Source organism: Phalangium opilio, unplaced genomic scaffold, assembly GCF_054372755.1.
Source record: "Phalangium opilio isolate 3A_F unplaced genomic scaffold, DU_Popi_V2 ptg000019l_1, whole genome shotgun sequence".
In the NCBI taxonomy this organism is placed as follows: domain Eukaryota; kingdom Metazoa; phylum Arthropoda; class Arachnida; order Opiliones; family Phalangiidae; genus Phalangium; species Phalangium opilio.
In genome coordinates, this window is record NW_028324152.1 from 8280266 (window position 1) to 8293983 (window position 13718).

At 42.9% G+C, this 13718-nt stretch overlaps 1 pseudogene; it reads right to left on the reverse strand.

Annotated features, from left to right (window-relative positions):
• Nucleotides 1-13489: 13489 nt before the first annotated feature.
• LOC149701642 (5S ribosomal RNA) lies at nt 13490-13607 on the reverse strand (annotated as a pseudogene).
• Between the last annotated feature and the right edge of the window lie 111 nt (nt 13608-13718).

Here is a 13718-nt window from a genome sequence, read left to right on the forward strand (position 1 = left end):
CCTGACGAACATTTAATTTTTGGGCTTCCTTGGCGCAATTATTAGCGCGTTCAACTGTTAATCGAAAGGCTGGTGGTTCAAGCCCACCCGGAAGAGGTGTTGTGGGGTCTCAGATATAGCGTAAAAAGTCAAAACTTATCCACAATACGTGACAACCATTTAATTTCTGAGCTTTCGTGGCTCAATGGTTAGTGCGTTCGGCTGTTAACCAATAGGTTGGTGGTTCGAGCCCACCCGGAAGCGGTGGTGTGGGATCTCAAATGTAACGTAGAAAGCCAAAGTTTTGCCACAATACCTGACGACCATTAAATTTTTGGGCTTCCTTGGCGCAATTGTTAGTGCGTTCGGCTGTTAACCGAAAGGTTGGTGGTTCGAGCCCAACCGGAAGAGGTGTTGTAGGGTCTCAGATGTAACGTAAAAAGTCATAACTTATCTACAATACCTGACAACCATTTAATTTCTGAGCTTCCGTGGCTCAAAGGTTAGCGCGTTCGGCTGTTAACCAATAGGTGTGTGGTTCGAGCCCATCCGGGAGCGGTGTTGTGACGTCTCAGATGTGACGTAAAAAGTCAAGGTTTTTTCCACAACATCTGACGACCATTTAAATTTTGGGCTTCCGTGGCGCAATGGTTAGCGCGTTCGGCTGTTAACCAATAGGTTGGTGGTTCGAGCCCATCCGGGAGCGGTGTTGTGAGGTCTCAGTTGTAACGTAAAATGTCAGAGTTTTTCCACAATACCTGACGAACATTTAATTTTTGGGCTTCCGTGGCGCAATGATTAGCGCGTTCAGCTGTTAATCGAAAGGTTGAAGGTTCGAGCCCACCCGGGAGAGGTGTTGTAGGGTCTCAGATGTAACGTAAAAAGTCATAACTTATCAACAATACCTGACAACCATTTAATTTCTGAGCTTCCGTGGCTCAAAGGTTAGCGCGTTCGGCTGTTAACCAATAGGTGTGTGGTTCGAGCCCATCCGGGAGCGGTGTTGAGACGTCTCAGATGTGACGTAAAAAGTCAAGGTTTTTTCCACAACACCTGACGACCATTTAAATTCTGAGCTTCCGTGGCTCAATGGTTAGCGAATTCGGCTGCTAACAAATAGGTTGGTCGTTCGAGCCCACCCGGGAGCGGTGTTTTGGGATCTCAAATGTAACGTTGAAAGCCAAAATTTTTCCACAATAACTGACGACCATTTAATTTTTGGGCTTCCGTGGCGCAATGGTCAGCGCGTTCAGCTGTTAACCGAAAGGTTGGTGGTTCGAGCCCATCCGGGAGCGGTGTTGTGACGTCTCAGATGTAACGTAAAATGTCAGAGTTTTTCCACAATACCTGACGAACATTTAATTTTTGGGCTTCCGTGGCGCAATTATTAGCGCGTTCAACTGTTAATCGAAAGGCTGGTGGTTCAAGCGCACCCGGAAGAGGTGTTGTGGGGTCTCAGATGTAGCGTAAAAAGTCAAAACTTATCCACAATACGTGACAACCATTTAATTTCTGAGCTTCCGTGGCTCAATGGTTAGCGCGTTCGGCTGTTAACCAATAGGTCGGTGGTTCGAGCCCACCCGGGAGCGGTTGGTGTAGGATCTCAAATGTAACGTAGAAAGCCAAAGTTTTGCCACAATACCTGACGACCATTAAATTTTTGGGCTTCCTTGGCGCAATGGTTAGCGCGTTCGGCTGTTAACCGAAAGGTTGGTGGTTCGAGCCCAACCGGAAGAGGTGTTGTAGGGTCTCAGATGTAACGTAAAAAGTCATAACTTATCCACAATACCTGACAACCATTTAATTTCTGAGCTTCCGTGGCTCAAAGGTTAGCGCGTTCGGCTGTTAACCAATAGGTGTGTGGCTCGAGCCCATCCGGGAGCGGTGTTGTGACGTCTCAGATGTGACGTAAAAAGTCAAGGTTTTTTCCACAACACCTGACGACCATTTAATTTTTGGGCTTCCGTGGCGCAATGGTTAGCGCGTTCGGCTGTTAACCAATAGGTTGGTGGTTCGAGCCCATCCGGGAGCGGTGTTGTGAGGTCTCAGATGTAACGTAAAATGTCAGAGTTTTTCCACAATACCTGACGAACATTTAATTTTTGGGCTTCCGTGGCGCAATGATTAGCGCGTTCAGCTGTTAATCGAAAGGTTGAAGGTTCGAGCCCACCCGGGAGAGGTGTTGTGGGGTCTCAGATGTAGCGTAAAAAGTCAAAACTTTTCCACAATACGTGACAACCATTTAATTTCTGAGCTTCCGTGGCTCAATGGTTAGCGCGTTCGGCTGTTAACCAATAGGTTGGTGGTTCGAGCCCATCCGGGAGCGGTGTTGTGAGGTCTCAGATGTGACGTAAAAAGTCAAGGTTTTTACACAATACCTGACGAGCATTTAACTTTGGGCTTCCGTGGCTCAATGGTTAGCGCGTTCGGCTGTTAACCAATAGGTTGGTGGTTCGAGCCCATCCGGGAGCGGTGTTGTGACGTCTCAGATGTAGCGTAAAAAGTCAAAACTTTTCCACAATACGTGACAACCATTTAATTTCTGAGCTTCCGTGGCGCAATGGTTATCGCGTTCAGCTGCTATTCAAAAAACTGGTGGTTTGAGCCCTCCCGGGAGCGGTGTTGTGACGTCTCAAATGTAACATAAAATGTCAGAGTTTTTCCACAATACCTGTCGAACATTGAATTTTTGGGCTTCCGTGGCGCAATGGTTAGCGCGTTCAGCTGTTAATCGAAAGGTTGGTGGTACGAGCCCACCCGGGAGAGGTGTTGTGGGGTCTCAGATGTAGCGTAAAAAGTCAAAACTTTTCCACAACACGTGACAACCATTTAATTTCTGAGCTTCCGTGGCTCAATGATTAGCGCGTTCTGCTGTTAACCAATAGGTTGGTGGTTCGAGCCCACCCGGGAGCGGTGTTGTGGGATCTCAAATGTAACGTAAAAATTCAAGGTTTTTCCACAATACCTGACGAACATTTAATTTTTGGGGTTCCTTGGGGCAATGGTTAGCTCGTTCGGCTGTTAACCGAAAGGTTGGTGGTTCGATGCCAACCGGGAGAGGTGTTGTAGGGTATCAGATATAACGTAATAAGTCATAACTTATCCACAATACCTGACAACCATTTAATTTCTGAGCTTCCGTGGCTCAATGGTTAGCGCGTTCGGCTGTTAACCAATAGGTTGGTGGTTCGAGCCCATCCGGGAGCGGTGTTGTGAGGTCTCAGATGTGACGTAAAAAGTCAAGGTTTTTACACAATACCTGACGAGCATTTAACTTTGGGCTTCCGTGGCTCAATGGTTAGCGCGTTCGGCTGTTAACCAATAGGTTGGTGGTTCGAGCCCATCCGGGAGCGGTGTTGTGACGTCTCAGATGTAGCGTAAAAAGTCAAAACTTTTCCACAATACGTGACAACCATTTAATTTCTGAGCTTCCGTGGCGCAATGGTTATCGCGTTCAGCTGCTATTCAAAAAACTGGTGGTTTGAGCCCTCCCGGGAGCGGTGTTGTGACGTCTCAAATGTAACATAAAATGTCAGAGTTTTTCCACAATACCTGTCGAACATTGAATTTTTGGGCTTCCGTGGCGCAATGGTTAGCGCGTTCAGCTGTTAATCGAAAGGTTGGTGGTACGAGCCCACCCGGGAGAGGTGTTGTGGGGTCTCAGATGTAGCGTAAAAAGTCAAAACTTTTCCACAACACGTGACAACCATTTAATTTCTGAGCTTCCGTGGCTCAATGATTAGCGCGTTCGGCTGTTAACCAATAGGTTGGTGGTTCGAGCCCACCCGGGAGCGGTGTTGTGGGATCTCAAATGTAACGTAAAAATTCAAGGTTTTTCCACAATACCTGACGAACATTTAATTTTTGGGGTTCCTTGGGGCAATGGTTAGCTCGTTCGGCTGTTAACCGAAAGGTTGGTGGTTCGATGCCAACCGGGAGAGGTGTTGTAGGGTATCAGATATAACGTAATAAGTCATAACTTATCCACAATACCTGACAACCATTTAATTTCTGAGCTTCCGTGGCTCAATGGTTATCGCGTTCGGCTGTTAACCAATAGATTTGTGGTTCGAGCCCATCCGGGATGCGGTGTTGTGAGGTCTCAGATGTAACGTAAAATGTCAGAGTTTTTCACAATACCTGACGAACATTTAATTTTTGGGCTTCCGTGGCGCAATGATTAGCGCGTTCAGCTGTTAATCGAAAGGTTGAAGGTTCGAGCCCACCCGGGAGAGGTGTTGTGGGGTCTCAGATGTAGCGTAAAAAGTCAAAACTTTTCCACAATACGTGACAACCATTTAATTTCTGAGCTTCCGTGGCTCAATGGTTAGCGCGTTCGGCTGTTAACCAATAGGTTGGTGGTTCGAGCCCATCCGGGAGCGGTGTTGTGAGGTCTCAGATGTGACGTAAAAAGTCAAGGTTTTTACACAATACCTGACGAGCATTTAACTTTGGGCTTCCGTGGCTCAATGGTTAGCGCGTTCGGCTGTTAACCAATAGGTTGGTGGTTCGACCCCATCCGGGAGCGGTGTTGTGAGGTCTCAGATGTAACGTAAAATGTCAGAGTTTTTCCACAATACCTGACGAACATTTAATTTTTGGGTTTCCGTGACGCAATGATTAGCGCGTTCAGCTGTTAATCGAAAGGTTGAAGGTTCGAGCCCACCCGGGAGAGGTGTTGTGGGGTCTCAGATGTAGCGTAAAAAGTCAAAACTTTTCCACAATACGTGACAACCATATAATTTCTGAGCTTCCGTGGCTCAATGGTTAGCGCGTTCAGCTGTTAACCAATAGGTTGGTGGTTCGAGCCCACCCGGGAGCGGTGTTGTGTGATCTCAAATGTAACGTAGAAAGCCAAAGTTTTTCCACAATACCTGACGACCATTTAATTTTTGGGCTTCCGTGGCGCAATGGTTAGCGCGTTCAGCTGCTATTCAAAAGACTGGTGGTTTGAGCCCTCCCGGGAGCGGTGTTGTGACGTCTCAAATGTAACATAAAATGTCAGAGTTTTTCCACAATACCTGTCGAACATTGAATTTTTGGGCTTCCGTGCGCAATGATTAGCGCGATCAGCTGTTAATCGAAAGGTTGGTGGTACGAGCTCACCCGGGAGAGGTGTTGTGGGGTCTCAGATGTAGCGTAAAAGATCATAACTTTTCCACAATACGTGACAACCATTTAATTTCTGAGCTTCCGTGGCTCAATGGTTAGCGCGTTCGGCTGTTAACCAATAGGTTAGTGGTTCGAGCCCATCCGGGAACGGTGTTGTGAGGTCTCAGATGTGACGTAAAAAGTCAAGGTTTTTACACAATACCTGACGAGCATTTAATTTTTGGGCTTCCGTGGCGCAATGGTTAGCGCGTTCGGCTGTTAACCAATAGGTTGGTGGTTCGGCCCCTGTTTGTCGTAGAGCCGAGATATTAAGCAAAATGTTCGTCAACTTTGGTATCGTCTCACTTATTTTTATTATGTTACTTATGATTTTGCACTAAACTTTGGAGGCTCATAACTCTTGTTCTACAAGAGATACTGGGATCTCCTTTGGATATGTTATAGTACTCTTTGCTCCCCATACAAGGATACTTTAAACTTGAGGCTACCGCAATATCGTCGTCAACTTATTTTTTGTCTCACTTATTGTTAGAAGGTTACTTTTGATTTTTGAAAATAAATTTTGCAGGCTCGTAACTCTGTTTCTACTGGAGATACGGGGATGTCCTTTGAGTATGTTATAGACCAATTTGTCCTTCATCTAGCCATACCAAGTATTAGGGCTACGACAAACAGTAGTCGAGTAATTAAGCTAATCGTAAACAAACAAACCCCCTCCATAGGAAATACATTAGACTAAATTCTGGAGGCTCGTAACTCTGGTTCTACCAGAGATACGGGGATGTAAATAATGTGACCTTGACACAAATGTTCGGATAATTATAAAAAAAAACTTCGCGGTTTCGAACCTGTGGCCTTCCGAGAGTGAGGCGGATGCGATAACCGCTACACTAAAGATATGTTATTATTTTTAATCGAAAGAACAGGGTCAAGTAATTAAGTAATACGTGAACAAACAAACCCCTCCATAGAAAATGCATTAGACTATACTTTGCAGGCTCGTAACTCTGTTTCTACTGGAGATACGGGGATGTCCTTTGAGTATGTTATAGTCCAATTTGTCCCCCATCTAACCATACTAAAAACATTGAGCTACGACAAACAGCAGTCGAGTAATTAAGCTAATCGTAAACAAACAAACCCCTCCATAGGAAATGCATTAGACTATACTTTGCAGGCCCATAACTCTGTGTCTACTAGAGATACGGAGATGTCCTTAGGATATGTTGTAGTCCAAATTGTCCCCCATCTAACCTTACTAAAAACTTTGGGCTACGACAAACAGGGGCCGAGTACTTAAGCAAAACGTAACGAAACAAACCCCCTCCATAGGAAATGCATTAGACTATACTTTGCAGGCTCGTAAATCTGTTTCTACTGGAGATACGGGGATGTCCTTTGAGTATGTTATAGTCCAATATGTCTCCCATCTAACCATACTACAAATAATGAGCTACGACAAACAAGGGCCGATTAATTAAGCTAAACGTAAACAAACAACCCGTCCATAAGAAATGCAGTAGACTATATTTTGCAGGCCCATAACTCTGTGTCTACTAGAGATACGGGGATGTCCTTAGGATATGTTATAGTCCAAATTGTCCCCCATCTAACCATACTAAAAACTTTGGGCTACGACAAACAGGGGCCGAGTACTTAAGCAAAACGTAACGAAACAAACCCCCTGCATAGGAAATGCATTAGACTATAGTTTGCAGGCTCGTAACTCTGTTTCTATTGGAGATACGGGGATGTCCTTTGAGTATGTTTTAGTCCAATTTGTCCCCCATCTAACTATACTAAAAACATTGAGCTAGGACAAACAGGGTCCGAGATATTAAGCAAAATGTTCGTCAACTTTTGTATCGTCTCACTTATTTTTATTATGTTACTTATGATTTTTGCACTAAACTTTGGAGGCTCATAACTCTTGTTCTACAAGAGATACTGGGATCTCCTTTGGATATGTTATAGTACTCTTTGCTCCCCATACAAGGCTACTTTAAACTTGAGGCTACCGCAATATCGTCGTCAACTTATTTTTTGTCTCACTTATTGTTAGAAGGTTACTTTTGATTTTTGAAAATAAATTTTGCAGGCTCGTAACTCTGTTTCTACTGGAGATACCGGGATGTCCTTTGAGTATGTTATAGACCAATTTGTCCTTCATCTAGCCATACCAAGTATTAGGGCTACGACAAACAGTAGTCGAGTAATTAAGCTAATCGTAAACAAACAAACCCCCTCCATAGGAAATACATTAGACTAAATTCTGGAGGCTCGTAACTCTGGTTCTACCAGAGATACGGGGATGTAAATAATGTGACCTTGACACAAATGTTCGGATAATTATAAAAAAAAACTTCGCGGTTTCGAACCTGTGGCCTTCCGGGAGTGAGGCGGATGCGATAACCGCTACACTAAAGATATGTTATTATTTTTAATCGAAAGAACAGGGTCAAGTAATTAAGCAATACGTGAAAAAACAAACCCCTCCATAGAAAATGCATTAGACTATACTTTGCAGGCTCCTAACTCTGTTTCTACTGGAGATACGGGGATGTCCTTTGAGTATTTTATAGTCCAATTTGTCCCCCATCTAACCATACTAAAATTATTGAGCTACGACCAACAGGGGCCGAGTAATTAAGCTAAACGTAAACAAACAACCCGTCCATAGGAAATGCAGTAGACTATATTTTGCAGGCCCATAACTCTGTGTCTACTAGAGATACGGGGATGTCCTTAGGATATGTTATAGTCCAAATTGTCCCCCATCTAATTATACTAAAAACATTGAGCTTCGACAAACATTGGCCGAGATATTAAGCAAAATGTTCGTCAACTTTGGTATCGTCTCACTTATTTTTATTATGTTACTTATGATTTTTGCACTAAACTTTGGAGGCTCATAACTCTTGTTCTACAAGAGATACTGGGATCTCCTTTGGATATGTTATAGTACTCTTTGCTCCCCATACAAGGATTCTTTAAACTTGAGGCTACCTCAATATCGTCGTCAACTTATTTTTTGTCTCACTTATTGTTAGAAGGTTACTTTTGATTTTTGAAAATAAACTTTGCAGGCTCGTAACTCTGGTTCTACCAGAGATACGGGGATGTAAATAATGTGACCTTGACACAAATGTTCGGATAATTATAAAGGTCTTTGCATGTTCCAAGCAAAAAAAAAACTTCGCGGTTTCGAACCTGTGGCCTTCCGAGAGTGAGGCGGATGCGATAACCGCTACACTAAAGATATGTTATTATTTTTAATCGAAAGAACAGGGTCAAGTAATTAAGCAATACGTGAACAAACAAACCCCTCCATAGAAAATGCATTAGACTATATTTTGCAGGCTCATAACTCTGTTTCTACTGGAGATACGGGGATGTCCTTTGAGTATGTTATAGTCCAATTTGTCCCCCATCTAACCATACTAAAAACATTGAGCTACGACAAACAGCAGTCGAGTAATTAAGCTAATCGTAAACAAACAAACCCCTCCATAGGAAATGCATTAGACTATAGTTTGCAGGCTCGTAACTCTGTTTCTATTGGAGATACGGGGATGTCCTTTGAGTTTGTCGTAGCTCAATGTTTTTAGTATGGTTAGATGGGGGACAATTTGGACTATAACATATCCTAAGGACATCCCCGTATCTCTAGTAGACACAGAGTTATGGGCCTGCAAAATATAGTCTACTGCATTTCCTATGGACGGGTTGTTTGTTTACGTTTAGCTTAATTACTCGGCCCCTGTTGGTCGTAGCTCAATGTTTTTAGAATGGTTTGATGGGGGACAAATTGGACTAAAACATACTCAAAGGACATCCCCGTATCTCCAATAGAAACAGAGTTACGAGCCTGCAAACTATAGTCTAATGCATTTCCTATGCAGGGGGTTTGTTTCGTTACGTTTTGCTTAAGTACTCGGCCCCTGTTTGTCGTAGCCCAAAGTTTTTAGTATGGTTAGATGGGGGACAATTTGGACTATAACATATCCTAAGGACATCCCCGTATCTCTAGTAGACACAGAGTTATGGGCCTGCAAAGTATAGTCTAATGCATTTCCTATGGAGGGGTTTGTTTGTTTACGATTAGCTTAATTACTCGACTGCTGTTTGTCGTAGCTCAATGTTTTTAGTATGGTTAGATGGGGGACAAATTGGACTATAACATACTCAAAGGACATCCCCGTATCTCCAGTAGAAACAGAGTTACGAGCCTGCAAAGTATAGTCTAATGCATTTTCTATGGAGGGGTTTGTTTGTTCACGTATTGCTTAATTACTTGACCCTGTTCTTTCGATTAAAAATAATAACATATCTTTAGTGTAGCGGTTATCGCATCCGCCTCACTCTCGGAAGGCCACAGGTTCGAAACCGCGAAGTTTTTTTTTTGCTTGGAACATGCAAAGACCTTTATAATTATCCGAACATTTGTGTCAAGGTCACATTATTTACATCCCCGTATCTCTGGTAGAACCAGAGTTACGAGCCTGCAAAGTTTATTTTCAAAAATCAAAAGTAACCTTCTAACAATAAGTGAGACAAAAAATAAGTTGACGACGATATTGAGGTAGCCTCAAGTTTAAAGTATCCTTGTATGGGGAGCAAAGAGTACTATAACATATCCAAAGGAGATTCCAGTATCTCTTGTAGAACAAGAGTTATGAGCCTCCAAAGTTTAGTGCAAAAATCATAAGTAACATAATAAAAATAAGTGAGACGATACCAAAGTTGACGAACATTTTGCTTAATATCTCGGCCAATGTTTGTCGTAGCTCAATGTTTTTAGTATGGTTAGATGGGGGACAATTTGGACTATAACATATCCTAAGGACATCCCCGTATCTCTAGTAGACACAGAGTTATGGGCCTGCAAAATATAGTCTACTGCATTTCCTATGGACGGGTTGTTTGATTACGTTTAGCTTAATTACTCGGCCCCTGTTGGTCGTAGCTCAATAATTTTAGTATGGTTAGGTGGGGGACAAATTGGACTATAAAATACGCAAAGGACATCCCCGTATCTCCAGTAGAAACAGAGTTAGGAGCCTGCAAAGTATAGTCTAATGCATTTTCTATGGAGGGGTTTGTTTTTTCACGTATTGCTTAATTACTTGACCCTGTTCTTTCGATTAAAAATAATAACATATCTTTAGTGTAGCGGTTATCGCATCCGCCTCACTCCCGGAAGGCCACAGGTTCGAAACCGCGAAGTTTTTTTTTATAATTATCCGAACATTTGTGTCAAGGTCACATTATTTACATCCCCGTATCTCTGGTAGAACCAGAGTTACGAGCCTCCAGAATTTAGTCTAATGTATTTCCTATGGAGGGGGTTTGTTTGTTTACGATTAGCTTAATTACTCGACTACTGTTTGTCGTAGCCCTAATACTTGGTATGGCTAGATGAAGGACAAATTGGTCTATAACATACTCAAAGGACATCCCCGTATCTCCAGTAGAAACAGAGTTACGAGCCTGCAAAATTTATTTTCAAAAATCAAAAGTAACCTTCTAACAATAAGTGAGACAAAAAATAAGTTGACGACGATATTGCGGTAGCCTCAAGTTTAAAGTATCCTTGTATGGGGAGCAAAGAGTACTATAACACATCCAAAGGAGATCCCAGTATCTCTTGTAGAACAAGAGTTATGAGCCTCCAAAGTTTAGTGCAAAAATCATAAGTAACATAATAAAAATAAGTGAGACGATACAAAAGTTGACGAACATTTTGCTTAATATCTCGGACCCTGTTTGTCCTAGCTCAATGTTTTTAGTATGGTTAGATGGGGGACAATTTGGACTATAACATATCCTAAGTACATTCCCGTATCTCTAGTAGACACAGAGTTATGGGCCTGCAAAGTATAGTCTAATGCATTTGCTATGGACGGGTTGTTTGTTTACGTTTAGCTTAATTACTCGGCCCCTGTTTGTCGTAGCTCAATGTTTTTAGTATAGTTAGATGGGGGACAAATTGGACTAAAACATACTCAAAGGACACCCCCGTATCTCCAATAGAAACAGAGTTACGAGCCTGCAAAGTATAGTCTAATGCATTTTCTATGGAGGGGTTTGTTTGTTCACGTATTGCTTAATTACTTGACCCTGTTCTTTCGATTAAAAATAATAACATATCTTTAGTGTAGCGGTTATCGCATCCGCCTCACTCCCGGAAGGCCACAGGCTCGAAACCGCGAAGCTTTTTTTTTTTGCTTGGAACATGCAAAGACCTTTATAATTATCCGAACATTTGTGTCAAGGTCACATTATTTACATCCCCGTATCTCTGGTAGAACCAGAGTTACGAGCCTGCAAACTTTATTTTCAAAAATCAAAAGTAACCTTCTAACAATAAGTGAGACAAAAAATAAGTTGACGACGATATTGAGGTAGCCTCAAGTTTAAAGTATCCTTGTATGGGGAGCAAAGAGTACTATAACATATCCAAAGGAGATCCCAGTATCTCTTGTAGAACAAGAGTTATGAGCCTCCAAAGTTTAGTGCAAAAATCATAAGTAACATAATAAAAATAAGTTTAGACGATACCAAAGTTGACGAACATTTTGCTTAATATCTAGGCCCCTGTTTGTCGTAGCTCAATGTTTTTAGTATGGTTAGATGGGGGACAATTTGGACTATAACATATCCTAAGGACATCCCCGTATCTCTAGTAAACACAGAGTTATGGGCCTGCAAAGCATAGTCTAATGCATTTCCTTTGGACGGGTTGTTTGTTTACGTTTAGCTTAATTACTCGGCCCCTGTTTTTCGTAGATCAATGTTTTTAGTATGGTTAGATGGTGGACAAATTGGACTATAAAATACTCAAAGGACATCCCCGTATCTCCAGTAGAAACAGAGTTACGAGCCTGCAAAGTATAGTCTAACTCATTTCCAAAAACTTTGACTTTTTACGTTACATTTGAGATCCCACAACACCGCTCCTGGGTGGGCTCGAACCACAAACCTATTGGTTAACAGCCGAACGCGCTAACCACTGCGTCACGGAAGCCCAAAAATTAAAAGGTCGTCAGGTATTGTGGAAAAACTTTGACATTTTACGCTACTTCTGAGACCGCACAACACCTCTCCCGGGTGGGCTCGAACCACCAACCTTTCGGTTAACAGCTGAACGCGCTAACCATTGCGCCAAGGAAGCCCAAAAATTAAATGTTCGTCAGGTATTGTGGAAAAACTTTGGCTTTTTACGTTACATTTGAGATCCCACAACACCGCTCCCGGGTGGGCTCGAACCACAAACCGATTGGTTAACAGCCGAACGCGCTAACCATTGCGCCACGGAAGCCCAAAAATTAAAAGGTCGTCAGGTATTGTGGAAAAACTTTGACTTTTTACGTCATATCTAAGACCTCACAACACCGCTCCCGGATGGGCTCGAACCACAAACCTTTTGGTTAACAGCCGACGGCGCTAACCATTGCGCAACGGAAGCCCAAAAATTAAAAGGTCGTCAGGTATTGTGGAAAAACTTTGACTTTTTACGTCACATCTAAGACCTCACAACACCGCTCCCGGATGGGCTCGAACCACAAACCTTTTGGTTAACAGCCGACGGCGCTAACCATTGCGCAACGGAAGCCCAAAGATTAAATGTTCGTCAGGTATTTTGGAAAAACTTACGATTTTTACGTTACATGTGAGATCTCACAACACCGCTCCCGGGTTGCCTCGAACCACCAACCTTTCAGTTAACAGCCGAACGCGCTAACCATTGCGCCACGGAAGCCCAAAAATTAAATGTTCGTCAGGTATTGTGGAAAAACTTCGGCTTTTTACGTTACATTTGAGATCCCACAACACCGCTCCCGGGTGGGCTCGAAACACAAACCTATTGGTTAACAGCCGAACGCGCTAACCATTGAGCCACGGAAGCTCAGAAATTAAATGGTTGTCACGTTATGTGGAAAAGTTTTGACTTTTTACGCTACTTCTGAGACCCCACAACACCGCTCCCGGAAGGGCTCGAACCACAAACCTTTTGGTTAACATCCGAACGCGCTAACCATGGAGCCAAGGAAGCTCAGAAATGAAATGGTCGTCAGGTATTGTGGAAAAACTTTGACTTTTTACGTCACATCTAAGACCTCACAACACCGCTCCCGGATGGGCTCGAACCACAAACCTTTCGGTTAACAGCCGACGGCGCTAACCATTGCGCAACGGAAGCCCAAAGATTAAATGTTCGTCAGGTATTGTGGAAAAACTTTGGATTTTTACGTTACATTTGAGATCCCACAACACCGCTCCCGGGTGGGCTCGAACCACAAACCTATTGGTTAACAGCCGAACGCGCTAACCATTGCGCCACGGAAGCCCAAAAATTTTTATCTATTGGAATATAAAAGAGGAAAAAAAGTGAAAAAGCCAACGGCACGCAGTGTTCCTAAGTTTTCAACTTCCCAGTACTGACTGCGCTCGACGCTGCTTAACTTCGGTGATCGGACGAGAACCGGTGTTTTCAGCGTGATTTGGCCGTTGCCGAGAGTGCTAGTTAATAATTCGAATTTAAATTAAGTGAGACAAATTAACCTTCATCTTTTTAAAACAATAACAAAAAGAAAATACGTTTGCTTTTTTCATATCTATTGGAA